The 26,547-nt window shown below is 41.8% G+C and overlaps 1 long non-coding RNA gene across 1 annotated transcript in view; it reads right to left on the minus strand.

Moving 5' to 3' along the window:
- Positions 1-3,620: 3,620 nt before the first annotated feature.
- Positions 3,621-26,547, minus strand: part of LOC134738517 (uncharacterized) — a 100,568-nt gene continuing 77,641 nt past the window's right edge. Inside the window, exon 3 of the long non-coding RNA XR_010124248.1 lies at positions 3,621-3,795. This is a non-coding gene — a long non-coding RNA (uncharacterized LOC134738517). The remainder of the gene's footprint in view (positions 3,796-26,547) is intronic.

A 26,547-nucleotide genomic window follows, 5' to 3' on the forward strand; every position in this document is an offset into this window, starting at 1 on the left:
CATTCACAGGCTATGGCACTTTGCACTAGTTCCTAAACAATAGTCTGTTTTCCTCTTCCATTAACTTTTTCCTAAAACAACTAATTCCCAATGATGTATGTTGACTGAATGAATAAATAAATGGATAGAGCTATAAAAGTGTGTTCCTCATGGTGGTAATCTAAGCATTAAATAACATATATTTAAACACCCTGCAAGTCCCCAGCCTTTGGACTATTATACATAGTTGACTTATTCCCCAATCTGAATGGGTACTACAGTTAGAATGCCTTAAATATGGGTCAAAATCCTAGCACACATCCTCGAATCTTGAAACTGTAGTTATTCTACTTTGATAGTAACACACACACACACACACAATTATCTCAGAGAGCTGAGGACAAAGGCAACTGAATTCACCACGTAGTTCTGACTGTCCCTCTCAGTAAGCTGATGCTTTTCTGTATGATAAGAGTGTCTCACCAAATACAAGCACTGGCTTCCAAAAACATGTCCAATTCATACTGAAAGCAAAACAAAATTATCACCGAAAAACATTCTGAGATTTGCTCATAAAATTAGTAATTTTTTTGTCACTCATTGCCATTAACAAGTAACTTGTGACCAAATAAATGTCACCATCCATTTTCTTTAATTAAAATAATAAATATTATGCAGTGACACAGATTGGCATTTATAACTCCATTTCTGTGACACAGGATTTATAACCAAGGCTTTCTTTGAGGAACTCCACAAATAAAGGTTATTAAGCTGCCACAAGATGAACACAAGCTCAAGTTAATGAAATCAGACAAGGAAAGGCAGTGACACATTGAGCCCTGATGCATGAAGAAAAAGGGAATCCCTACACAAAGCAAGAAGCTGGGGCTGGCAAAATATATATTTCATTTTAAAAATTTTATTTTTCTAGACAGTTCACCTTTAAATATATGCACGATGAACTCAGAGGCAACAGTAATTCCACTACCACATCCCTTGAGGGTGGGCCAAACTGTGGCTTTCCTGTTGCCTTGGGAATCGCTGTTGACCAATCTATGGTGCATTCTAAGGTAGGAAGAGTTTTCAAGTAAAGTAAAAATCATTCTGTCATGTGAATCTCCTACCAAAGAAACCAAATGAAGTGTTGTAATGTCCCAGTCACCTACTTTGAAGACATGGTTCTAGGTTCTTAAAAACGGAAACAGGATTGCCCTTTACAAAAAGAAAAAGAAAAAACAACAACAACAGAAAAAGGATGATAAGCCTGATAGTATTTCCCAAAAGAAAATCTCTTCTTACCTCTGGGATTCTGCTCTGGCTCAAAGTCAACACATGAATCCAATGCTCTCAACTCAAGCTCCATCCCTGGCTGAGCCCCATCCCCAGCTGGTCCGATCTTATGAAGCCACCTACAATATGCCAAGAGCCTGGAAATCCAGCTCAGTGCAATGGACTCAAACATCCCTCTCAAACTGCTGCTGTTCGAAGCCTCCAAGAAGCACTGGATGAAGGGAAATTGCACCTCCGCTGTTAAGATTTATCTCTGTGGATTTATTTACACCTCAGAACTGCAGACACCTCAACTCATGTCACTCCATATCCCTCTGAAAGCCACAAGACAGGGCTGGGCTGGCTGAGCCGTGCCCTTCAATTACAGGATCAGAAGAAAGGCCCCCAATAAAGGACATGGCTCCCAGCCCCTGCATTACTCTATTTCCAGCTGCATTTCTTAGCTATGGCTAAAGAGCACATCTGTCTACCTGAGGTTCAGATAGAGATCAGATTGCTGAATTACTGAATATTTCAAAAAAAAGGAGGGAGGCGGGGAAATACAGCAACTCTGAATTGGAGGAGCTTCAATTCTGGAAGTGGCCAGAGTGGAGTTCAAATTTTGGCTCTAATACACACTGGATTAGACTGACACATAATAGGGACTCAGCAAATATTAGCTCTCAGTGTGTTAGTCTGTTTTCACACTGCTATAAGGAAATGTCCAAGACTGGGTAATTTATAAAGAAAACAGGTTTAATTGACTCACAGTTCTGCACAGCTGGGGAAGCCTCAAGAAACTTACAATCATGGCAGAAGGGGAAGCAGGCACATCTTACATGGTGGAAAGCAGGAGAGGGAGTGTGTGAGTGCACAGGAAAAACTGCCATTTGTAAAACCATCAGATCTCGTGAGAATTCACTATTAGGAGAACAGCATGGGAGGAACTGCCCTCGTAATCTAATCACTTCCCTCCCTCCACATGCGGGGATTACAGGTCCCTCCCTTGACATGTGGGGATTACAACTGAAGATGACATTTGAGACACAGAGCCAAACCATATCATCCAGCATGGAGAGAAAACTGCCTTCCCATTCCCTGCAGTGTCTCAGATAATCTAGGACAGTATATACATGTAAACATATAGATTCAAATTATGAAAAAAAGATTATATAATTAGATATAGTTTATATGAAATATATGTTTAAGCCAGGCTTGGTGGCTCATGACTGTAATCCCAGCACTTTGGGAGGCCGAGGCAGGTGGATCACCTGAGGTCAGGAGTTCGAGACCAGCCTGAACAGCATGTAGAAACCCTGTCCATACTAAAGATGTACAAAATTAGCCAGGTGTGGTGGCACATGCCTGTAATCCCAGCTACGCGGGAAGGCTGAGGCAGGAGAATAACTTGAACCCGGCAGGTGGAGGTTGCAGTGAGCTGAGATCGCGCCATTGCACTCCAGCCTGGGCAACAACAGCGAAACTCCATCTCAAAACAAAAAAGAAATGTATGCTTAGATATATTGATTATAATTTGACATATTTTATATAAACATACACACATATCCATAGCGTCACTTATGTTCAGATTACAGATTACATTTCCTTCCTGTAGCTTCAGTTGAGGTACATAAGATGGATTTACAGTCTAAAATTGATGCCCACTTCAGCAATAGGTTAGGAAAAGGGACTTCCCAAATCAGCCACCCTTCCCCATTAAAGGGTGGGCATGCCCAGGAAGGATATCATGAAGCCTCTGGATATATAGACAAGAATCCTTCTCCTCTGAATGATGCCTTGGCATTCCTTGACCTCTGAGACTCTGCTTCTGTGTTTCCTCTTTTCTATCCTCTCAAAGCTGACTAGCCCCATCCTAGAGACTCATTTTACCTTTGGGTATTAAAAATATTCTCACTCAGCTACAGATCTAACCTGTGTACTTGGGAGCCATTCCCAATCTATAAAATTGACATAGTTACCTCACAGGGTCTTCTTGAGGATTTTCAAAAACAGTAAGTAGATAATAGATGATGGATGGGTGGATGGATGGATGAATGGATAAGTGGATAGATGGACAGACGGATGGATGGACAGACAGACAGATGGATGGATGAATAGATGGACGGATGGATGGATGGATAGACAGATAGATGGATAGATAGACAGATGGACAGATAGATGGATGGACAGACAGATGACTGGCTTAGCAAATGCTCGGTAACTTTAGCTATTGTTTTTACTGAATTAAGACAACAATGGAGGGAAGGAGGGGATGGTTAGTGGGTGCAAAAAAACCCAGAAATAATAAATAAGACCTAGTATATGATAGCACAACAGGGTGGCTCTAAAAACACTGAGATTTTGTGACTCACATGACAGAAAGCTCACTCCTCTGTGAGGCAGCCTTTATTCTTCCACAAAAATTTCCAGAGCTCAATTTTTTCCTTCCATTGGTTTTGAGTCCACATCCTGAGACCATGTCAATCCCACTTCTCAGCGACAATCTTTTGGATAGTTGAACGATGATCACAGCACTGAAGGTGAAATCTAGTGCAGGAAAGATCTACATCAGTGAGATGAAGAGGCAGTAACCTGTTAAACACTTCCTCCAGTCTCAACACAGAACTTCTGGTCAATGTGTTCATATTGTAGATGTAAGCTACCATCAGCACAGAAATCCACTTCTTTGTGTTTTCCCAAATTTCTGCTTTCTTGATCTGAATCATGTGATATTAGATGTCTTCAGTTTCATTCCCCTGCTATCATCTAAATCAGGCCTTGGTTTTCTGTCCTGTGTCAGTATTTGCAAGTAGACAACACAGCACACTGTCAACATATGCATTATAACAAATAGAAGACAAGGCAGGACCAAATAGAGGTGGGCAGACTGCAGACCAGACAAGTCTCACTCTCAGGTCTCAGCTCCAAGCAAAAACTTCAAATCCATCCTTGAGAAAACTGACCTGCAAATGAAAGCTGAAGATTGCTGTCCAATAGCCAAAACTGCAGATGTTAACTACCTGAAAGACAAACCTGTGTATTGAGCAAGGTGTACAACTTAGTGAGGTGTAAATCAGAAGCATCTATGTTATTCACCAGTCACCACCCTGGACTATAGTCTGTTGATTTTCTACCTCTATTCTCTTACTAAACTTTTGGATAGATTCCAAAGCATCATGGTCACGTCCAGTTATGAACGGATGTTTGAAAGCCCAGCCCACCTTAAAACTCCAAGCCCATATTCGCTTTGAAACTCTCCCCTTCCTCATCACCAGCTGGGCTTGCGGCTGAGAGAACTGGAGGGGATTTGCTTTCATTTTCACTTCTCCTCCCTTTCTAGAACTTTCAAAGGACAGAATCCCAGTGGATGGCTCTAAGGAACCTCTTCTCTGGCATTGAAGATTAGGAGGAAAAATAGTGACTTGACTGGCAGTGGGGAAGCCACACAAGTCTCACTTTGTCACTGTCTGAGGATTCTGTTGGCTGGCAACTGCCTTTCCCAATATGGCAGGTGGTCTCTTCACCAAGGATCCTTTCCGAGGCAGCAGACAACTTTCCCCAGATCCTGCCCATCATTGAGGACTCTGTAGATGGGGAAAGCTTTGTCCCTTCAGCCACACTAACGACCCATGCCCCTATCCAGCACACCCAAGCACAGGCAACATCAAAAGACTGCTTCTCCTCCAACTCCATGTTGTTTCACCTGGAGCTGAGGAGCTGAAGTCCCTTTCCTGTGCTCCCTGAGGGTCACAAAAACCTAGGGTGGGGTAGTCTTCTCAGTTCTGTTCCCAGGCACATCCTGACTTCAGAAATCTCTAAGGCAGAAGCATCAGCCCCTAGTCCCTAAGTTCAGATACACTCCCATGTTCCAGGGGACACATGCCAACATCTCCCAAGAATATACCAATACACCATGCTCAAATGGTACCATCAGGCTGGGCCTGAAGGCTGCCAACTCAGCTATCATCCAATTAGGTATGACATGCCTATTTTTTTATTCTTTAAAGCATCCCCAGTCTTCAAAAGTGATGTCCCTGAAGTTATTCCCTTACATGGCTTAGAGGAAGAGAAAAATTTTAAACTCCACTGCACTTGGAGTCAATAATTCCCAACACTGATAAGTTCCCCCCATTACCATGCTTCTAACTGGGATGAGATTGGGAGCCAGTTGTGCAAACCCCCAGAAAGCTGGAGTGGGGTTGGGATCCAGGAAAGCACCAAATCCAACTATTGACCTCTCTCTGAAATGGGTGGGATCCTTAGTAATGGTGTTTTTAACTCCAAGGCAACAGGGAAACTCTCCCTTACAGACTCCTTGCAATGTCCTAAGAGTGTTCCCAGTGCTTTTCATTGTTACTGTACATACGGATTACCTGGGTGTTGTGTTTAAATGTGAATCCACTTTCAGCAGGTCCAGGATGGAGCCTGAGATTCTCACAAGTTTCTCAGTGGTGGTGCAGCTGCTGGTCTGCAAACCACTCGTTAGCAAGTATATTTCATTTTTTTCTCTCACTGCTTTCGAGCCCCAGTAAATCTTTATTCTGAAACTAATAACTAACATTTATGAAGTGACTCACACGGGGCAAACCTTGTGCTGAGGGTGTCACATGCATTATATCGTTTAACTTTTAACAACCTTTTGAAACAGTGAAAAGTTATTCTGTTCACTTGAAAGTCTAACTGGCCTTTAGAAGGGCTATGCAACTAGACTCAGGCTTCAAGCTTAGCAAGTGGCATCACCAAGATTTGAGCCCAGGGTGCATGTTCCTAACCACTTCAGTCAGAAGAATGCAGACCAAAAGTGAAGATTATATCAAAGAAACTAAGACAAATGATTGAAAGCTACAAGAAAACTTCATTAAGTGGTGCTTAGATCAGATTCAGATGTCCCTGAGCTGGTTGTGTCTCATAGGAAAATTGCAATATTGAGCTCCCGAAATGGCCCCAGACACATTTAACCACAGGTTTACATTGCGAACTTCATTACTTTTCCTTTTTTTTCATCTATATTTCGTTTTTCAAGCAGCCTCTTCTATGTCGGGGGACCACATGAATAATAGATATGTCATTTTTAACCGTCAACAACATACCTTGTAAATGGTGTATGCAAGCTTTTAAATAACCCAGCAAACCATTCCTCTGACATCATTTTTATACCACACTTCGCAATGAAACTAGAAACGACTTGAAAAAAAAGCACATGGATTAAACTACACAATCACATTCACCCACACATTTTTGTCTGCATTTAATATTTCATTGGGTTCTGCATTCCCTCCTCCACTCTGATAACAACCGTCTGCCATCAAGGGAAGACAATTAAACTATTTCAGCATTTTCCTGCAGTTAAATAGGCTCATCTTTCCCTGTGACAGTTAGTTTATGGAGTCAAGAGGGGATCCCTGCCGCTCATGCCTTCTTGTAAGTGACATCAGGATGATTAAGAAAAACAAACTGTTTCCTTCTAACAAGATCCTGGCTAGTCATAGGTTTTCACTGCTCTGGGTTTGGACAAGGTGACATGAATTTCTCACCTGCCTGTGATGAAAGGGCATTTATCCTATGACAAAATCTTGTCACAGATGTGTGCGCCTACACACAAAGTAAATCTTTCAGCCTATTTGTCAGGTGATACAAGGGTGTCATACCCCTGGGGGGAAAAAAAATCTGTGGCTACTCCACAGTTTATCAACATTTGGCATTTGGCATTTCTGCAAATGCCAGGCACATCATGAGCACTTAACCAAAATAGAAATTGAATTAGTAAGTCATTAACCTAAGGAAATGACATATTCTCAATTTTCTTCTTTTTGACTTTTTTTTTTTTTTTAGAAAATTTCAAACACATACAGAAGTAAAGAGGGTAGCATTATGACATTCATATTACCCACCAGCTTCAATAATTTGTTGACTCAGGGAAATCTTTTTTCATTTATATCTCCCCACCCACACCCTCCGCACTTTTTTGTGTGTGAAGCAAATATCAGACATTTGTATCATTTTATGCATAAATCTCAATTATCATCTAAATATTATTTGAATATGTTATCTCGTCTCCCTCCTCACTATCCTTTCTTTAGACTCTTTTCATTTCGTAGAAATGGGGTCTCACTGTGTTGCCTAGGCTGGTCTCAAACTCTAGGCCTCAAGTGATCCTCCCACCCCGGCCTCCCAAAGTGCTATGATTACAGGTGTGAGCCACCATGCCTGGCCTCTTTAGACTCTTATTACCTGTTGTAGTGGGTTAAATAGTCATGCCCAAAAGGATACATCCAAGTCCTAATGCCTGGAAATTGTGAATGTGGTATCCTTATATTTGGAAAAAGAGCCTTTACAGATGTAACTAATTAAGTTAAGGAACTCAAGATGAGGTCATCTTGGATTTGGGGTTGTCCTTAAATCCAGTGCCAAGTATCCTTATAAGACAAAGGCAGAGTGGGACTTGAGACTTACAGCCACACAGGGAGAAGGCCACGTGAAGACAGAGACAAAGACTGGACTGATGTAACCCCAAGCCAATGAATGTCTGGAGCCACCAGAAACAAGAAAAGGCAAAGAAGGATTCTCCTCTAGCGCCTCCAGAGAGACCACGGCCCTGCTGACACCTTGATTTTGAACTTCTGGGCTCCAGAACCCTAAAAGAATAAAGTCCTGTTGTTTACTAAGCTACCAAGTTTGTGGCAATTTCTTGAGAAATTTGTGGCAATTTCTTGAGAAGTTTGTGGCCACGAGAAACGAATAGACCATCCTGGACAATGACCATCCCAATGTCTTCTACCAACATGGCTTCTCCTACCTCCTCTACCAGTCACCCCGAAGATGAGTAACACAAACCCATCTGTGCTGCCCCCACACTTGAACTCTTCAATGGCTCCCCAGTGCTGTCAGGGCATCACCCAAGTGTCTTTGGATGATATGATCTGCACCAAACTTTCGGCCACAATTCCTGACACTCCCCTTCCCCACCCCGCACATTTCAAGCCTTCACGTTCCAATGGAGTCACCCAGTTACCTCCACTTGCTAATGCTTTTCCTGCCCCTGTCCCTTTTCATACTGTTCCATTTGCCTGGAGCAGGGCTGTCCCAGAGAAACATAACTGAAATGAGCCACAAATAGAAGAGACACATGTAATTTTAAATGTTCTAATAGTCACATCAAAAAAATCAACCTCAATGGTATATTTTAGTTAACCCAACATACCCAAAATATTAGCATTTCAACATATAATCAATCAACATAAAAGCATTATTAAGGAAACACTTTATATTCCTTTTTCTGACACTAAGTCATTAAAATCTAGTGTGTATTTTATACTTAGAGCATATCTCTATTCAGACTGCTAGCCACATTTGAAGTGGCTACTTCAGTAATCACAGGTGGCTAGTGCTAATGTATTGGACAATGCAGAATATTCTGAATCCTTTTTTTCAGCTTCATGAAATACTATTCATCCTTCAAAATCCAGCTGATTTCACAGCTATCTTCTGTGAAACTTTCTCTGATTATTTTCTATCTCCTGCCAACAGGATCAATTATTCCCTCCTCCATCCTAGATATGGACCCTTGACATGGATCCAGTATAGCCACTGTTCACACTGTGTTGTATTTAATTGTCGCCTGTGTGTCTCTTCTACTAGACAGAGAGCTTCTCAGAGGCCAAGATTGACCTTATTCATCTTTCTATCTTCACACCACTGGAGTACCGTGCATAACGAAAGTCAGAGTGATGCAAATAAATGTTCTCTGAAGTAAATTCTGTCCCTTCCCATGGTGAGCACAAGAATCCTTTCCAATTATTTGTGTTCCTGCAAAGTTGGTGGTCAAATATAATCACACAACTCAAAAGTGCACAGGATTCTGTGTTTTACTTGTTGTTTTCACATTTTTTATCTCCTTTTATCCTCCTTTGTAGCCCCCTTTGTTGGATGAGGCACGTAAAGTCCAGAGAAGCAATGGCACTTGAATAATATCACAGAGCTATTTGAAGGTCGAGGCGGGACTTGAACCTGGGACTCTGGATGGCCAGCCCAGTGCTCTTCCACATCCTGAAACCATGCTCACCTCCTAGCTCCCTCCACCCAAGTCAGGAGAGTCAGAATCAGACCTCACATTCATTTGCATCCTCTGGACGGGAACTATCTTCCATCTCTTCTGTATTTCCAGACCCTCACCATGCTTCAAGGCCTAACTTGATCCTTCTTTCTCTTTGAAGTTTTCATTTTCTACCAGCCTCTTGGCCCACAAGGACATATGGCCCATCTTAGAAAACCCTGCCCTTAAATAAGACACCATCTTGTCTTGTTCCATATTGCTTTCCCTTATTTTTCTTATTAGATCATGAGCCCTTAGAGGTCAAGAATAATGGCTTATTTCCCTTTTGCTCCCTTCCCATGATTACAAGAGAAAAAACAATTTCTTATTAGTAAGTATCTACTATAAGCCAGGCACTCTGTTAAATGCTTTCATATGGATGCTTTTATTTACTCCTCAAAAATCCTACAAATCAAGTTCAATTGCTCACTTTTTAGAAGAATAAACAAAGCAACAGAGATACTAAATAAATCACCTAAGATCATCCAGAGCTGCACACACAGAGGAACTCACAAGGAAGAGACATTTCTAGGTCAAATGGCCTGAGTTCAACCAACCTGCACATGGAGTAGAATCAGGGATGAGGAATCCCAACAAACATAATAAAATGGCTGCACGCTTCACCCCTCTCGCCAGAAGGGGATAATGTTTCTGGTTCTTGTATCATGGAAAAATGAGTTGCTCTGTTGAGACAGGGCTAGGTCCAACATGACTTCTTTCTCTGAATATTCAAAATCTACCACCTTTTAACCATTATGGATATTCCCACATTGATCAGAAAGACACCCAGCAGAAGAGGGCGCTCTGGCGGGGCTCCTCTTCATCACAGTATCTCCCACAACTTTCCTTCCTTTCCATCCCTTGAGAACACATCATCAATGTCTTCTCAACACCAAGACAATTGTGACTGCCTTCCAGCTGATTGTCCTACCTCTAGTTTCATACCTTCATCACCCTGCCTGCCACACTACTGCCACAATCATCTTTTCCAAATGGATAGATGAACATGGTACTCTGATGCTCAAAATATTCAAAGGATTCAGGCACTGGGAACATATCATTGAAATTCCCTTGTCTAACATTCAAGGCCCTCTGCCATCTGGCCACTATCTTTCAATCTTATCTCTTAACCATTACTCAACATGCTCCAACATTTAAACCACATTCAACTGCTGACTACTATGGAGTCCCTGGTTCTCCAAGGGCCCCAACCCTCATTTATTCCCCCTGCCCCAGCCAGCCCTTTTAAATACAATTGGTGAGACTTTGGTTGTAGCATAGAGAGCATACTGGCTTCACCACGGAAACAGAAAAGATGCTCTGGTCCAGGAAGAGGAAATGATGGGTCCTCAGTGGTAAGGAGGGAAAGTAGTGAGAATGGAGGATGAATGAACAGAGACAGTCTTACATTCCTAGGAAGAGTGAATAATGCTAGGAAAAAGCACATGTGAATGAGCCAAGACAACTTTCTAATCCTACTGAGAAAGAAAATACAAGGCAAGGCCCATTATATGGGCACACCAGAGATTGTTAGAATGTAAGGCTCCCATACAAATTAAAGGGATGTCAATGAAAGAAATCAGTACATATAGCCAGCTTTCTGTTCCTTTGTATTGGGCCAAGCTAGCTTAGACGGGCTTTGTTCCCATGTCTCGATGAGCTGATGAACAGACCATTAAATGCAGTAAACTCTAAGTGAACTCTAATGATTACCTAATCCTTCAGCACATCACTATGACCTCGTTACCGGACTTATTGCTACCAATACAGAGCCTGCTCATGGTATCGGGGCAATGAGTTGTATACAACCCCCTTGCCCTTGGAAGAGGACACAGAAGTATGACTAATACTTCCTGGTGGCTTGGCTCATGCTTTTCTCTTTCTTACAACACTATAACTGCACACATGGAAATCTTGCCTGTTCAACATCTGTTTCCTAAAACCATTCATTTTGTCCTTCTTTTTAAACCCCTCTCTCCCCTCTGAGCCTCTACAGTATTTTACTTCATCTCTCTTACAGTACACAACACTTTCCCTATTCTATCAACATTATTTGTGCTTTAATTTCTTCCCTTCTTGCAGGGAAGGCTCTGATCTATTCATGTCTGGATCCAACTCAACATCTGGCATTGAGTAGTCACTCCATAAACACTTATGGAACAAATGAATAAATGAAACATGATGTGTTACATAGTTAAAACACTCATTATTTTTAGGACTTCTCCAATATCAACAGGATAGTTAATTTTAGGTCTAGTAAATCAGCGTAAGTGTTCAGCGATCTTGGGGTGCCCTTTCTAAGTGAGCACAGCCTGATAGGTCTTAACCCCAAAAGAGCCACCTTAGCTTTTTCCTGGACACAGAAAACAATGATAGATAATGTGCGTTGAGTGTTTATTGAGTTTCAGTCATTGTTTCGAATACCTTATATGCATCTTCTCACATCCTCACATCTATCCTTAGATAGACAAATTACTTATAATCTCCATTGTGCAGATGAAAAAGTCCACGTACAGGAAAGTTCGTTTCCTATAAATGGCACATAGCAAAGAAGTGTTAAGAAAAAGATTCAGGCCGGGTGCAGTGGCTCACACCTCTAATCCCAGCACTTTGGGAGGCCGAGACGGGTGGATCATGAGGTCAGGAGATCGAGACCATCCTGACTAACACGGTGAAACCCCATCTGTAAAAATACAAAAAATTAGCCGGGCGCGGTGGCGGGCGCCTGTAGTCCCAGCTACTCAGGAGGCTGAGGCAGGAGAATGGCGTGAACCTGGGAGGCAGAGCTTGCAGTGAGCCGAGAGCGCGTCACTGCACTCCAGCCTGGGTGACAGAGCAAGACTCCATCTCAAAAAAGAAAAAGATTGAAGGCCAGACAGTCTGACTTCAATGCTTCACTTTCTTTCCACAGAAAATGGACCTGCAACGTTTATAAGACAGAACTTGCTTTATAGTGTCAACCTTACTAACTGCCTGCCCTTGGGTATTATCACCTAATCTCCCCAAGTGTCAGGTTTTCTCAAATCTAAATGAGGACATGAGAAGTGTCTACTTTACAAAGTTGTTGTGAGGGTAAATGGCCTCATGGATATACAGTTTCTAGCACATAGCAGGCACTCAAAAATGGAGCTATTTGTATTGATCAGGAATCATTGTGTTGCAAAATCTATTTAAATCAGCTATAGGGAAAACAGGAATGTATTCATTTGTGTCATGGAAAAGTCCAGAAAGATGAGTGTTCAAACATAGCTGATTGGAGGCTCCAGTAATTTCGTTAGGACTGGAATGCTTCTTCTCTCCATTTCTTACCTCTATATTTCTCTCCCAGTTGGTTCATTCCCTAACTTGTTTCACACAGCGGTTGCTAGAAATTCCACATTTATAGCCACAGCTTGGTGACTGCAGGAAAAAAGGGCACCTCTTACCCACTAATTGTGGCACAAGTCACAATTTAGTCTCATTGAGTCGCTTGGGTCACCTACCGCTCCCTGAACCAATTGCTGTGATGAAGGGGATGGGGTTTATTGGCTGATCCCTGGAACCAGGAAGCCAGGGACCGTCCCAACCAAATGAGAAGAGAGATGGGGTGAATTGCTAAAGAAAGAAAAGGTACCATTTCCAGGAAAAGAATTGTTTCTGGACAGGCAAAATATCCACTCACCACGAACATGTTCAATGTTCTCATGTTCTAAACAAACGAAGTTTCCTGGCCTTTGCCCACCAACAATGGGTTCCTCCAGCCCGTGTCCACTGCCAGCCTGTCTTACAGACTTCTTCAAGCTCTCAGCATGCATGGGCCCTGTACTTCCTCCCAGCTACTGCAAAGCTCAAATTAGTCACTCTGTGGGCCCCTTCCGAGGCATATCAGAGACCAGCTGTGCGAGGACCTGTCACCTTCTTGTCAGCGAAAGTTTTCTGTCCAAAGAACTTTCGTCATCACTCCTTTCTCAAGTAGCTGGATGTCACTTGAAGAGACAGCTGAAGTCACTCACAATGGCTGGTCTCAAATCAGCGCTCACTGGCCTTGTCAGTAAAAGCCTCACCCCGCAGCGAAAACTGTCACTGATCATGTTTAGAGATGTACGCAGAGGTATTAGATTAGAAGAGAGAATGCACAAGATGGGAGTTTAAAAGAGGCCAAGTTGCAAGGGAAATCTTAATGGGAAGAAGTTAATGCTTAAGGTTGGAAGTAGTGGGAGGGCATCTTTTTCCAAAACCCAGGTTATACTTCCATCAAAACCAGCAAGAGCACACACATATGCACACACACGCACACACACATGTGCACACACAGACAGCAGCAGCCTATATGTATATACTACTTACCACATGCTGAGGATACACAGACCTCTTGCCAACACATTTTATAAATAACTGAGCCTTGACAGGAGATCAGTAAGTAGTTAATTTATCCAGATTACTATAAATAGCTAGTTTTCATATCAAAGCACGGCTAAATAAGATCAGAAAACATATATTCACTCAAAAAACTCAATCATCTTTTGGAGGAAAAAAGAATAAAGAGTCCACATATTAATCAAGTTGCATTTGTTGCCTTTCTCTCCATATACTCTTTATTTAGGGGAGGACTTCTTGACCTCAGTGTTACTGACACTCTAGGCTAGACAGTTTTTTGTGTGGGGATGGGGGCTGTCTCATGCACTGCATGATGCTTGACAGCATCCCTGATCTCCATCCACTAGGTGCCAGGAGTCCTCCTCCAGTCACTGCCAAATGTTCTGTTGGGGCAAAATCTCCCCCAATTGAGAAACATTGGTCTCAAGACGGTAATAAATGCTATCTTCAATATTACTATAGTAGAATAATTGGCTAATCATTAATTTATATACATCAGCTAGGGATGTGAATTGTGCATTCATTTTGGGTAGCTTTGGTTTCTATTTATATCATTGTTAATCAATATTTATTACTAAAATGCTGACTATTCCTATACTGCTTAAGTGGTTGACAGTCATTTCTGTAACAGTTCTGCCCAAACCTTGGGAAAGAGCACAACACAGGTAGAAGAAAATAGGGGCTGTCAAAGCATGCAGATTGTGTTTGAATCCAGATGTGCTACTAAGTGGCTGCACAATTTGGGTCCAGTTTCTTATCTTCTCTATGTTTGAATTGTTATCACTGTAAAACAGAAAATATTTCCATTTTGCCACTGTAAAATGGAAAATAGTTATCACAGAGGGAAGCTGTTAGTATTTTATAAAAGGTGATTATGTTCAAGAAGGCATTGACACACAATGGATGCTCAAAAAATGTTGGTTCACCCGGAGAACATACTTTGCTCTAAAAGGATCTTGCTGTATGATTAAAAACAAGGCTTCCTCTGTGAGAGTGATTTATCAAGCTAAGTAGAGCATAATAATAACATTGCTTTGCCTGTATAGCTTTTTCTTTTTCATGGAGTTTTTAATTGCCTTTCTATTCTCCTCCAACTATTTGTCTTTATAAAATCCTTAAGTATTTCTAGTGTCTCAAAAATGTATCAGAGCCTTTCTCCCCAGATTATCTCCCTATGGGAAGTTTTCATCCTTCTGTTTCCATGTAAGCAAATGGTGTGGTAGTAACATAACCCAGCTCCATCTCGGGACTTCTCATCATTACTCTTCTAAGTGGGATACATTATTTCCTGGATCTCTTGGCTTCTGCCCTCTTTTGCTGATGGGTATTCTATATGAGAGGCTAAAATTTTAATGCATATATGACTGTGAAAATTGCAAAAATAAATCAAGTTATACTATATGTAAGTATGAAGTCCTGAAACTGTATTTTTAACCAATGAATCCCAAAAATCACACATCCAAGGAGCACTGTCACCATAGGGAACCACACATTTATTATAAGGGTACTGCCATGGCCCATACCATGTTAATTCATTCCTTGGAATATTCTTTCAGAGTCTATGTTGTGTTAGAAATGTCATAAGGGAGAAAGATTTGATTTGAGAAACAATCAAAAGTTCTACAGTAAAGTGAGATGAAAAAATGAAAAGTGTTAACGCACAGCTTTCTTCTGCTATGGGGAATGAATGAGTTCACGTCCCTAATGTTCCACCTTAGTACTCCTAACCTACAAGCTTTGACCAACTTAGAGAGGTTACAGGAATCCTAGAAAGAGCATAAATTTTCTTTAAAAGATTGTCTTTTCCTTTAAAAAAAAATGGATGTGCATGCTACTCTATGAGAATTAATTTTCAAATAAACGTTTTTTTCTGAGTTCTTAAAATCATATACAAGCTTCAGAAAGATAAAGAGCATGCAGCATCATATAATCTTCCCTGTAACTCTTGGCAGGAGTCAAAACCCAGATTAAACAGCACAGAGCTAACAAGTCGAGGAACAGGCAAAAGAATTAGTAATCTGCATACAGAATCCAACTGATACCAGAGTACAGTAAATTGTAGAGGAGCTGGTCATTCTCTAGCTGCACTCACTCCCTTGGGATCTCAGACACTTCAATGTCTTTAAATGTTATCTATCCTGGTGTCCTCCCAACTTTACATTTCTAGCTCAGACCTTCCTCTTGAAACCCACCCTACACTGCTTACTCAACATCCATGCCTAAAACCCTAACTAGACATCTCACATACAATGTGTCCAAAAGCAACTCCCAAACTTTAACCCCAAAGCCTGCTACTCCCATAATCTTCTCCATCTCAGTTGATGACAGCCTCATTCTACCAGTTGTTCATGTCAAAAACCTTGGAGTCATTCTTGATTTCTCCCTTTCTCTAAGAACTTATATCCAGTCTAGCAGCAGATCCAGTTGGCTATACGTTCAAAATGTATCTACAATCTGATCACGTCTCCCCTGACCCTTGGACACACCAGATATGCCCACCTTAAGGCCAGCATAGGGCCATTTTCTTCAACTGAAATGCTCTTCCTGTAGATATCACACAGCTATTCCCTTTATCAGCCTTAAGTCTTTGCTCAAATTTCACTTTTTCACTGAAAGCTAACCTGACTGGGCCACTGAATACTGCAAACACTGTTCCACTACCTTTTGCTCTACTTTTTCTTTGCTTTTTCTTTTTTTACAGCACTTCTAATTAATGTACTGATTTATTATGTTTACTGATTACTGTGTCTCTCCATAGAATGCAAGCTCTATGAGAGTAGTGGTCTTTTTTATGGGCATAAACCAAACTCTTGGAATGGTGCCAGCCACATAGTAGATGCTCAAAGAGTATGTGTCAAATAAGTGCATTGAATGATTGCATTTTCAAGACTCTTTCTACAAGTGTTCTGACACCAAAAACATTAGATGGGTTTATTGGAGATTTGAGATTGGCCAGAGGGAAGCAATGAAAGGTCAAGGCAATAAGACTGTTAAGGTGATGCTGAAGTGGCTACACACAGAGTCATGGTTAAGCAATAACAACATCCATATACGCAGTGCTTTGCAGTTTGCGTAGGAACTTACTAGCCTGAGGGAGCAGGATTGAGGTAAGGAAATCAGATCATTACAATGGCAAAATCACACTTATAGGAGGGTGAAGGAACAGGATGGGATGGAGTTGAGGGTTATGGTCAGAAAGGACCATTTCAACCCAATTTAAAACATTAACAGGCAGAGCTCAGTGGCTCATGCCTGTAATCCCAGCGCCTTGGGAGGCCAAGGCAGGCGGATTGCCTGAGGTCAGGAGCTTGAAACTGGCCTGGCCAACATGATGAAACCCTGTCTCTACAAAAAATACAAAAATTAACCAAGTGTGGTGGTGCATGCCTGTAATCCCAGCTACTTGGTAGGCTGAGGTGGGAGAATCGCCTGAACCCAGGAGGTGGAGATTGCAGTGAAGCGGGATCATGCCACTGCATTCCAGCCTGGGAAACAAAGCAAGACGCCATCTCAAAAAAAAAAAAAAATTAACAAATGAAAATAGTATAACTGATCAACAAAACTACTTAATAAGTAGATCAAGGGAAGTTCTAACAGTATTTTGAATTCTCAACAAAAGGGCATATAATTAGAATGGAGTCTTTTCAGAAAATAAAATACAAATCATCTCATATGAAAAAAATTCATCTTGAATGGTGATAAATGCTGATTAAAACAAAAATAAAATATTTACATACTGTCATAGGAAAGACTTAAAATATAACAATACGCTTCAGAGAGTATAGTAAGACAAACATCTTCCTTCTCAAGGCAGAATATAAGTTAGACAATCCTTTTGAAAAGAAATTTATAAAATAAATCAAGACCATTAAAACATTCTATGCTTTGGCCAGGAATTCTACTTCTAGGAATCTATGCCAAGAAAAAAATATAGAAATGTAGACAGATTTATATATAAAGATTCAGTATAATGTAAAACAAAAATCTAAAAATATTATAATGATTATATAAATCATGGCATTTTTATAGAGCAGAATGTTATGCAACCATCAGTAATTACATTTATGAAAAATGTTAATGACATGGGAAATGCTCATGATATAAGGACAAACAAACTGAAATAGGGACGATACCATAAATGGCATATGGTCCCAACTAATATTAGTAGAACTCATTGCAAACCAATTCAGAAGTGGATTTTTTAAAAATTTTAATCTCTGTTAGGGTTATTGAAAAATAATATATTAACTTTGAGAAAAGCACACTTTCTTCATGCAGAGAGAAGTTAAAATTATATACTTTTAGAGTGACTATTCACATAAACCCTGAATTTTTTTACGCCTAATGGTTCATTATCCATATATTTGCATTAAAGTAATTCTCTATTTTAATACATGTGCACTTCTCTCAGTCTCAGTTTCCTAATTTTTCAAATGAAGCATAGTCTAAATCAGGGGTCAGCAAACCTTTTCTGCCAAGGGTCAGATAGCAAATACCTTGGGTTTTGTGGGCCAGAGAGTCTCTGCTGCAACTGTTCAACTCCTCTGTTGGAGCGCAAAAGCAGCCATAGACAACAGGGAAATGAATGGCTATGTGCCAATAAAACTTTATTTATAAATGCAGGCAGCAGACCAGATTTGGGCCACAGGTCATAGATTGCCAACCCTTGGACTAGATGATTTATAGTCTTTGATTAGCTGATAGTTCAACCCCTGTTGCAGAGGTCTAAGCACCAGCACACACCTGAGAAGAGGAAAAAAGCAGTGTACCATCATGAGAACCCTACAAGCTTTTGAGTTGGAAGAATCTGAGCTTGAGACCTAACTCACTTCCTAGTTGTGTCTGTTGTTGCAAGATACTTTCATCACTAAGATTCTTAGTATCCTCTTATGCAAAGTGGAGGAGTAGCACCTACTTAACACAGTTATCCTATGCCTTCAATGAGATAATGGAAGTCAAAGCCCAAACCCCACAACTTATAAATAAGGAGTTCTCAATAACTGGTAGATAGCCTCATTAAGATAACTCTGATAAACCAGGCGGCACATAATCCCCAGGTGCTGAATGATTTGAGGCTCACAGTGTAGACAGGAGGACATGTTGAGTCTGCAGCAGAGAACTGGCCAGGGTAAACTAGGTTATGCTGCAGTAACAAACCAGCCCAGAGTCTCAGTGGACTGAAACAATAAGATTTATTTCCTGCTCATGCTACGTGTCTATGGCTGGGGACTCTGTTCTTCCTGTAGGACCGTCTGGAGCTTTGCTGGTTGTAATGAGTGAGGGGAAAGTTAGGTGGCTAGATTGCGTACTGACTCTTAAAGCTTCTACCTGCAATGATGTGCATCAACTCCATTCCTATCTCATTGGCCAAAGCAAGTTACATAACGACACATAACTCATGGTGGGCTAGAAGTGCTAGCTACCTGGCTTCTAGAATGGGGTTGGGGGAGATCTGCACTAATAAGTGCACTAGTTTAGTTAACTGCACTAATAACTGCATTATAACAAGATAGGAGAATAATAGGCAACATTCACATCATTTAGCATATTCCAAAGTAGTGCTAACTCCTTTACTTACAAATTGCAAAATCAAGTCAGGAGAATAAAAACAGAGCCAGAAGTGAATGGAGCAAGACAATGGATCTGGGCTTCCCGATGGTAAAACAAAATCAGGGGGAAAATGCCTCAGATAAAACTTGCTTTTCCTGAAAACGCTTTCACCAACTCTCTCTCCCTGCCATCCCCTTTTTGTAGCTGGGCTTCATAACCCTTAAGAAGGCTGTGATCAAAATCTATAATCTAACGTCATGTCTAATTCTCTGAACTCCCAACATAAAGATTGTATGGACTAAATGTTTGTGTCCCGCTAAAATTCATATGTTGAAGCCCTGACCCCCCCACCAGGTCTATACTGGAGATAGAGCCTTTAAATAAGTGATTAAAGTTAAGTGAGGTCGACAGGACGTGGTAGCTCACACCTGTAATCCCAGCACTTTGGGAGGCTGAGGCGGGCGGATCACCTGAGGTCAGGAGTTCAATACCAGCCTGGCCAACATGGTGAAACCCCATCTCTACTAAAAATACAAAATTTAGCCAGGCGTGCTGGCTGCACCTGTAATGCCAGCTACTCCAGAGGCTGAGGCAGAAGAATTGCTTAAACCTGGGAGACAGTGGTTGCAGTGATTGCAGTGAGCCAAGATCGTGCCACTGCACTCCAGCTTGGGTGACAAGAGTGAAGTTCTATCTCCAAAAAAAAAAAAAAAGTTAAGTGAGGTCATAAGGGGGAACCCCTGCTCTGATAGAAGTGGTGCACTATAAAAGGGAAAGAAACACTAGGGCTCTCTCTCTTTGCCATATGAGGATGCAGCAAGAAGGGGGCTCTCTATAAGCCAGGAAGAAAGTCCTCACCAGAAACTGAACTCTGCCAAAACCTTCATCTTGGACTTTCCAGCCTCCAGGACTGCAAGAAAATATATTTCTGTTGTTTAAACCACCTACTCTGTGGTATTTTATTATAGCAGCCCAAGCCAACTAACACAAAGAGGTAAAGCATACAGGCATTCTCACTGGATTTGATTTTCCAAATACAAACTCAGCTTGTTCAAAATGACATAACATTCAAACACAGGTCTATGGAAATCCAAAGCTAAGGCTAGGTTGCTAAGACAAAGATGCAGCCTTTAAAATCAGAAGTAAAAAAAAAAAAGTACATTCAAAATTCAATTCTGCTATCCATGCGGCCTTGAGCATGTTGTGTAAGCTCACTGAATCCCACTTTCCTCATCTATAAATCTCTCATGGGTTCTAAATGGAGTCACGTGTAGTGACACGGAGAATGGACCACAGGTTTTGTTTTCTCTCCCTTCCCTCCCCTATCATAGTCTTTGGCATTGAAGCTCAAGGTTGAAAGAGAGAGAAAGGTTCTTTGAACACAAGCACTTATGCCAAGTGTGCTAAGAGGAGGTTAATTGCGGCACACTCCTCCTATCTTGCCCACCCAACAGCCAACTAGTGCCTCACTGGCTACCCGTGCCAAAGGCTGAGCTAAATTGGGAGCCAGGTGGACATGAGCAAAGGGGTTAAAGCACACAGGGAAACCTAAGTCTCTCCAAGCTCCAGTGGAGGGATGAGACAGCCAGTTGAGCAGCCAGTCTTTCATCTTCACTGTCTTGGACTTGGTTAGGATTGGAATACATAATTTGGACCAACTTCAAGACCTGTTTTAACATTCTCACGGACCCTATTTGTATACATGATTAGCCAAACATAAAAGCTATTAGAGAAAGATTTTATCACTCCTTCCTTCTCCTCTGAAGAACACCCTAGGGTTAATTACAAGATGATTCCAAAAGCATACAATACAGCACACAGTAGATGCTCAACATATATCCCCTTTCCCCTTTTTCTCTGTCTTATTGTAACCACCCCATGGATTCTTGCCTGCCACACAAACAAAGCCAATTCACTGGGATAATAGTGTTGCAGTCAAGAAAGAGTTTATTGTTGCAAGGCAGCTGAGCAACAGGATGAGAGATGTTTCTCAGATCCACCTCCCCAAGAGCTCAGAGGCTAGGGTTTTTTAACGATAATTTCATGGGCGGGAAAGTAGGGAATGGGTGCTTCTGGTTGGTTGAGGATGGAATCATAGGAGTGTCAGAGATGTCTTTGTGTGCTGACTCCGTTCCTGGGTAGGGGTCACTGGTCAGGGTGACATTGCTTTTTCTACCAGAAGGCAAGGTCTGAAAAATACCTCAAGCAAGAGTCTTTGATTTTACAATAGCAATGTTATCTATAGGGGCAATTAGGGAACTTACAAATCTTGTGACCACCAGCCATGTGACACCTGAGAAGTCAACAAGTAGGAAGCAATGACTAGTTATCATTTAACTATGCAGATGTCTTAGCCGAATTCAGGCCCATCCCATAATTCTAATCTTGTGGCCTTCCATTGGTTTTACAAAAGTGGGTCCACAAACAAGAAGGGGGTAGTTTTGACAAGAGCTATTATCATCCTTAAGGTTAAACTATAAACTAAATTTCTCCCATAGTTAAGTTGGCCCATGCCTAGGGGTGGGCAAAAGCAGTTAGCTTGTGAGGTTAGAAGCAAGACAGAGTCTGCTATGTCAGATTTCTCTTACTGCCATCATTTTTGCAAAGGCAGTTTCATTATTACACTCCCAAGGTTTCAGAAATCTCGAAATTGGAAGAGAGGCAGCCAACATGTATGGAGCAAGCACAATGGTGCCAAGCATTTCCCAAACTCTCATTTATGCCTTACAACTCTTCCACCAGGAAGGTACTGATGAGAAAACCAAGGTACTGATGAGAAAACCAAGATGTCAGAAAAGGGAAGTGACCTGACCCTAGCCTCATAGTCCTCGTTGTTGCTCATGCCCAAGTCTTCTCTGGTCCAAACTCCAGACTCTTTCACGCAGCCTCTTGCGATGTACCTGGAACTTGGAGTCTGGCTTGGGTTGTTTCATTCCATGCCCTGACACAAAAATTAGCCAGAAAAGGACAAAATCCCCCAGAATACTTGTACCCTGGAGTCCCAACTCACCAAGACAGACAGACCTGAAGGGAAAATGTTTGCAAGAGTGATACAAGGACCCATGGAGAAAGGAAGGGGCTAGGAACAGACTTGGAAATAGAGGCCAAGCTTCTAATATAGAATAGACTAGCAATTTTCTGTGAGCTGCTGATTAAATACCTACCTCCCTCAGAGCCTCAGTATCCCCATCTGTAACATGACAAGGTGGTTGATTAAAGTGGTTGCAAGCCTCTAGCTCGAACACTTCATCATTGGCTCAGTTTTCTAGACACACAGAGCCAAAAGCTTTGGAGCCTACATTTTTCAGATAATCAGCTCAATTCACAATTCTGCCCATACACACAGCCAAAACAACAGAAGCAATGGGCTTTCTTAAGTTGAATGGAGACCTGCAGAATACAGTCCCCAGTAAAGAGAAACACTCCAGCCAAATGCAGATTAGATTCTCAAATGGAAAATCACATTCCACAGGTTCCTGGAGGAGGAGGATAGGGGAGGAAGCTGCTGCTTCCAATAAGAACTTCATTCCAGAAATCCCACATAATGGCCTCACAAGCGCCCTGGTGTGATAAAGAGATGACTATTCCAGTTGAGAGAATCGAGTCCTCAGGGAAAGGTGGGTGGAGGACCAGGGAGGGCTCTTCCAAGAGAGGTTGAGCTCAACTCTTTAAACTGGAATATTGACTCTTCTGTTTCCAGTGTGATGATTTGAACCTGGTGAATACCTCATCCCTGCCAAAAGCCTGTAGCAATTAAGTATGTTTTCAATTGGGAAATGGAAGCCTATCAGTCCTGCCAGGAAAACCAGAGAGCAAATCTTTATTAGGGCCTTGGGGCTCACACCAATATCTGGGACTGTCACCATCCCCACTGCCAACACAAGGGAACATTCTCCCTGCCTCTGAAACTCAGAATTTGGAATCAGAAGACACCAAGACTATTTTTATTTCTCAGTAAACTTCCAGGTGAAAAAAAGTAACAAAACATACTCTGCTTTTTCATTTTCAATTGGAAATTAAAACTATAAGAAATTCCTCCATGTTTGTATTACTCCTTCTTTGAAGGTTTTCCTGCTCTTCCCCATCTCTGAGCACTATGACACCCCACTCGGGGCCCTGCTGGGCAGAGCTGAACACTTCTCTATGTCACCAACACCATCCCTATCACATCCTCCTAGCACGACACATGATCACATAAATTGGCGTGTCTTCATGTGCCTGATTCCTCCTGAATTATTCTCCTTCAGCTCTCCTTATTCCTCCCTCCCTCTGTTAGGCACCAGAAGCAAATGTGACCTAAAAGGAAGGCCATGAGCCTGGAAGTCAGGTAGAGATGGTTCTAACCTCAGCCATACTGTGAATCACTCTGGACTAAATGGTTTTACATCACTATGACTTCTTCGTCAGTAAGATAGAGGAATAAAGACTTCATCACAGGCTTCTTTGGTTGGTTAAATGGAAAAAAAAAAAAGTATGACAAGAGTCTAATATATGGCAATCACAAGTTGTTCTGTCTCTTTCTTCTTTCTTGTTCTCCCACCTCTTCCAGACACACAGTTTCTGTGGAAAGACTATAATTACAGCCCAGAACTCTGGCGTGGCATGGAGAGGAACCCATGAGAGCACGTCATGGAGGGAAATCATGATTTCCATTTTCAACTGTGCCTGACTCAGTGTTCATGCAGCAAAGAACAGAGTGTTTAAGGGTCCTTGTCTGGTCTCCAGGAAATTCCCAGGAGAAAGCAAACCTGGTCTGTACTTTCTGTAGCTGCTGACTTATGAATGAATGCATGCTCTTCAAAAAGTACTTTTTAAAGGTTTCATTTTTTCCAAAGCTATTGACTTACAACTGGTATCTGGCTTTGACCCCAGAACAGGTGGCTTTAGGGAAGATTCCTGGAAGACAAAGACATGACACCCAAACCTAGAACTTGGTTTTGAATAATTAGAAATAAGGTCAGAGAAGGGATGGCATCCTCAGGTAGAGGAAAGGGGATTATTTGACAAAAGTGTAGAGGAACAGAATAAACCTGGGGACCCAAATGTGGGGTTAGGAAGTGGTGAGGGATAAAAAGGTCCCATCTATCACCAAAGCTGGCATAGAGAGGGCGCTCAAACAAAAGGGAATCTATTAGAAAATGAACTAATCAATCTAAAAGGGCATCAGTTGGGTTGCTTAAAACCTTCTACATCCATTACTCTGATCCTCTTCAAGTCCTGCCAGAATCCAGATAGACAGAGAGGACACCCTAGCTCTGTTTCCTGCCAGTATGTCTGTTAAACCAGGGCCTCTGCCAGGTGAGTCTCCCTGCTGTGGAATGATGTCCTGGGATGCAGAGTTGCCAATGTGTACCTATTCATTTGCACTGAGAGAGAGGCACACCTCATCTCAGGACCCTCACAGACCCAAATGGTTTAGGAAAGCAGATTCTGAATCAAACCAAGCTCCTCTGAACAACCAGCCACCACCACTTGGCCATACCTGTAGCTGTGGAGTCAGGACTCTCTTTAGGGTCTTACAAAGGGAGAATAAATTGAATAAAGATTAAGGAGTATGAGCAGTGATAGGGTTTGCCTCTGTGTCTCCGCCCAAATCTCACCCCAAATTGTAATCCCCACTTATCAAGGGAGGGACCTGGTGGGAAGTGATTGGCTCATGCGGGGCAGTTTCCCCCATGCTGTTCTCATGATATAGAGTGAGTTCTCACAAGATCTGATGGTTTAAAAGTGAGACACTTCTTCACTCTCTCTCTCCTGCCACCAGGTGAATAAGGTGCTTGCTTCCCCTTCACCTTCCACCGTGATCGTAAGTTTCCTGAGGCCTCCCCAGCCATGCAGAACTGTGAGCCAAACCTCTTTCCTTTACAAATTACCCCATCTCAAGCGGTTCTGCATAGCAGTGCGAAAACAGACTAATACAAGCAGTACTCTTGCCCACCCCTAAATGTACAAGTGTCCCAGGGCAGCACTCAGGCACCTGTTTTAAGAACCACCTGACCCATCTCTGCACCCAGCTACGCTGACTCGGGAGGCAGGAACAAGCCCAAATCCTGGCTGGTCCTCATGACTTTGATCCTTCAAATATTGCATTTAAGAAAAAAAGAAAGAAAACATGGAAAGGCAGTTAGGTTTCCATTTTCAGTTGTGCCTGATGTAGTGTTCATGCAGCAAGGAACAGACAGTTTAAGGGACCTTGTCTGGTTTCCAAAGAATTCCCAGATGCAAATTTCCCAGGAGCAAGCAAACGTGGTCTTTACTTTCTGTAGCTGCTAACTTATGAAGGAATGCATGCTCTTCAAAAAATATTTTGTAAAGGTTTTCTTATTTTTTCCAAAGCCATCGACTTACAACTGGCATCTGTAGCCTACCAAAAGTAATTATAATAAATGAAGAGAAACTAGAGAAATGTTGCACAGGAAAGGGGAAATAAAAAGGAAATTATATATATATGTACAAATGCGTGTAGATGTGTGTATATACATATATAAATTCATTTTGTTTTCAAATTTAATGTCAAAACAACTATAATTGCTCATTCTCCTTGTGTCAGGGGAGCAGGGATCATGTGCTCAGATGCCACCAAATGCTTCTTAAGTTCTCAACTACAAAGGACATTTTCCCTGCTCCATTTCATTATGGGAACATAACTTCACTGTCACCAACCACACAAGGAAAATCAGGTAACACAAGAAGGAAGGATTGTGTCATTGTTGTTGCTGCTGCCGTATACAAAATATACAGTAATTGCAGAAAACCTCAAAAATATACACCCGTGAGAAAGATAACACAGAATCCTGCCACCCAGATGGCTGCTGTTCACATGCTTGGTGTACACCCTTCAACATTTCCCCCCTGCACCCAGGCACACACCTATACATCATAAACACGTATACACATATGTGTGCATGCAGACATTCACATGGATATAGGTACTATTGTCCTTGACACTTTTTTCTTCAGAATTCTGGCACAGATTGGAGGACCCCTGGGACAGAGGCAAGGCACCACCACCCACTGATGATAACTGTGAAATGTCTAGAACAGGGGCCCACACAGGTTTTCTGTAAAAAGGCAGATGATAATTATTTTAGGCTTTGCAGGCCAGAGGGTCACAACTACTCAACGCTGCTATTATACCTGGAAAAGCAACCACCGATAATATGTGAGAAAGTAGCTGTGGTTCTGTTCCAATAAAGCTTTATTTACAGAGCAGGAGGCGGGCTGGTGGCCCAAGAATAGTTTGCCACTCCCTGGTTTAGAACATACCATAAACCAGAAAGAGTCAAGAGGACGGGAGACAG

This window comes from Pongo pygmaeus, chromosome 18 (assembly GCF_028885625.2).
Source record: "Pongo pygmaeus isolate AG05252 chromosome 18, NHGRI_mPonPyg2-v2.0_pri, whole genome shotgun sequence".
In the NCBI taxonomy this organism is placed as follows: domain Eukaryota; kingdom Metazoa; phylum Chordata; class Mammalia; order Primates; family Hominidae; genus Pongo; species Pongo pygmaeus.